This window comes from Nerophis lumbriciformis, linkage group LG15 (genome assembly GCF_033978685.3).
Source record: "Nerophis lumbriciformis linkage group LG15, RoL_Nlum_v2.1, whole genome shotgun sequence".
Lineage (NCBI taxonomy): Eukaryota > Metazoa > Chordata > Actinopteri > Syngnathiformes > Syngnathidae > Nerophis > Nerophis lumbriciformis.
Window position 1 is genome coordinate 2,995,158 of NC_084562.2, and position 3,196 is coordinate 2,998,353.

Consider the following 3,196-nt stretch of genomic DNA (forward strand, 5'->3'; position numbering starts at 1 on the left):
TCTGTGGTCTGACGAGTCCACATTTCAAATTGTTTTTGGAAACTGTGGACGTCGTGTCCTCCGGACCAAAGAGGAAAATAACTATCCGGATTGTTATAGGCGCAAAGTTCAAAAGCCAGCATCTGTGATGGTATGGGGGTGTATTAGTGCCCAAGATATGGGTAACTTACACATCTGTGAAGGCGCCATTAATGCTGAAAAATACATACAGGTTTTGGAGAAACATATGTTGCCATCCAAGCAACGTTACCATGGACGCCCCTGCTTATTTCAGAAAGACAATGCCAAGCCATGTGTTACATCAACGTGGCTTCATAGTAAAAGAGTGCGGGTACTAGACTGGCCTGCCTGTAGTCCAGATCTGTCTCCCATTGAAAATGTGTGGCGCATTATGAAGCCTAAAATACCACAACGGAGACCCCTGGACTGTTGAACAACTTAAGCTGTACATCAAGCAATAATGGGAAAGAATTCCACCTGAGAAGCTTAAAAAATGTGTCTACTCGGTTCCCAAACACATCCGCTGGCAGTGCGCCCAGACATGCCCCTGCTTGCGCTGGGCACGGCACCCCCACGCAGCGACAAGACTGCAGGCAATCGGGAATCAGCGCACCTGGGTCCAACGAGAGGGAGCGGCATAAAGACCAGCGGACCCAAGGAACCTTTGCCGGAACGTAGCCAATCTTCACAGTAAGCATCACGTCTGGCACCCCTCCCTCGTTCCTTGCTCGCCTTCTCTGTGCTTTTCCTTGTTCCCAAGCTTATGTCCCTTGTGTCTTCCGCAGTGTCTTCCCCGTCGTCTGTTATCGTGTGTTGCCTTACGACATCCATCCAGATCTTTGACTGCCTTCCTCGATCCTCGACCCCTGCTTGGACACGGACATCGTTGCCTCTCTCCAACTCTCGACTGCTTGCCTCCCTTCGGACTTTCTCTTCGCCTTGCCCCCTTGATTCGATGAAAGATTCATCCAACACACACAGAAAAAAAAACCCTGGTAATACTTACATAGTTAATTATACACATCGTCCGCACTCATTCACTTGAAGTAGCATAGACACTCCACACACTCATCAAAGGTTTCAATAAACCTGGTAAACCGCAGTTCTGCCTTGGTGTCACCTCTTTCCCTTTCCCTGTACACAATACCTGTGATATGAAATGTTCTTTACATGCCTAGGAAGTTTTAATAAAAAAACATTTGCTTTCTTCTCGCCTTTGCCTCGTTTGCGCTCCACTTCTCCTTGTCTTGAGAAAAAACCTCTCATAACCACCCCAACAGGTTTGTTTTGGTCTGTCTTCCAGAATTAAGTCTGTGCACGTGCGGTAGCATGGAACAGTCCATTCTGTGAGATGGAGGGGAAGAGTTGTCAAAACTGATCATGATTGATACATATTTTGAAGCACACAAATTAAGACAAAATATACAGATTTTTTTTTAAATAGAATATAACTTCATTAATATATTTTTTTGTTTTGGGGCCCCATAGAAATCTTTGGTCTCAAGCAACTCACTATGTTTGCCAAATGGTAAGTCCACTCCTGACTTTTTTTTTTCTCTCTCAATACTTTATTCATCTTTTCAATTTGCAACAAATTATGCAAATTAGGTCATCTAGCGACTTTTAGGACAGCAAATAACTACTTTTCTGACTTTAAAGTTGGTACCAATGCTTTCTAGCTGACTTCGGGCTACCCTGGACTGATTACCAGCTCATCGCAGTGCACATACTGTATAGACAAACAACCACTCACACTCACATTAATGCCTATGGACAATTTCGGATAAACACAACAGAACAAATACCCAGAACCCTTTACAGCACTAACTCTTCCGGGACGCTACAAGGTGTGTATGTGGGGGGGGAGGTTTGGTGGTAGCGGGGGTGTATTTTGTAGCTTCCCGGAAGAGTTAGTGCTGCAAAGGATTCTGGGTATTTGTTCTGTTGTGTTTATGTTGTGTTACGGTGCGGATGTTCTCCCGAAAAGTGTTTGTCATTCTTGTTTGGTGTGGATTCACAGTGTGGCGTATATTTCTAACAGTGTTAAAGTTTTTTATACTGGCACCCTCAGTGTAACCTGTATCGCTGTTGATAAAGTATGCGTTGCATTCACTTGAGTGTGCATACAGAAGCCGCACATATCTTGTGACTGGGTCTGAACAACATTAGAATGGATGAAAAGCGGACGTGACGTTAACTCGTAGAGTACGTTAACGCGGCTGTGGTCCGGGTGGACGAGATATAATGACTGATGAACACCTTCGTTCGATAATGAAGGTTACTTCAGCTCAAAGCCTGAGCCCTGACATTAATGAACTAGCATCCAAGAAAAGATAGCAGGTATCTGGCTTGGGCACATCAGATTAGATCAGTGTTTTGCAAACTGAGCAGTTTAAAGTCCTGAATGGTTGGTTTATTAATTATTTTATTTTCAAATTTATTAGCCTGTGGAAAAAGTTAATGTTGATATTTACCTCAGAAGGCTGCAAATAGAAAATATTTTTATTTAAATTGTATTTGATTTGCCATTGATATTTTTTAATTATTATTATTATTATTTGAAACTCGATTTTGCATGTCACTATAAAGTTAGAGTGTCCGCCCTGAGATCGGTAGGTTGTGAGTTCAAACCCCGGCCGAGTCATACCAAAGACTATAAAAATGGGACCCATTACCTCCCTGCTTGGCACTCAGCATCAAGGGTTGGAATTGGGGGTTAAATCACCAAAAATGATTCCCGGGCGCGGCCACCGCTGCTGCTCACTGCTCCCCTCACCTCCCAGGGGGTGATCAAGGGTGATGGGTCAAATGCAGAGAATAATTTCGCCACACCTAGTGTGTGCGTGACAATCATTGGTACTTTAACTTATATAAGCCTTGCTTGTTCAATGCAAAACTTCTTTGGGTCCTTATTAAAAGGTTAATTTGTTCAACCTTAGCCTGCGGCTTTGTTCAGTTTTAAAGTTTGGCCCACTCTGTTATTGAGTTTGACACCCCTGGTCTAGGGCCTTGTGCCATCTCATGTGCTGGTATGATAATAAATGTCCTTGAATTAAACACACAAATAAAAATGGCTAAAATAAATTACGTCGACTTGCCCTGCAAGGTGTCCCTTATTTTTTTTCCCCCATGGAGTTGGCAACGGTAGGTTTGACTAATCCGCCATGTCTTTTTTTTTTAGTAGCAGTGTGATCAT

The 3,196-nt window shown here is 43.4% G+C and overlaps 1 long non-coding RNA gene across 1 annotated transcript; it reads left to right on the forward strand.

Annotated features, from left to right (window-relative positions):
- Positions 1 to 576: 576 nt before the first annotated feature.
- LOC140679440 (uncharacterized) lies at positions 577 to 1,102 on the forward strand. Its single transcript, XR_012050858.1, has 2 exons — positions 577 to 690; positions 786 to 1,102. It is a non-coding gene; the product is annotated as an uncharacterized lncRNA (long non-coding RNA).
- The last annotated feature ends 2,094 nt before the right edge of the window (positions 1,103 to 3,196 follow it).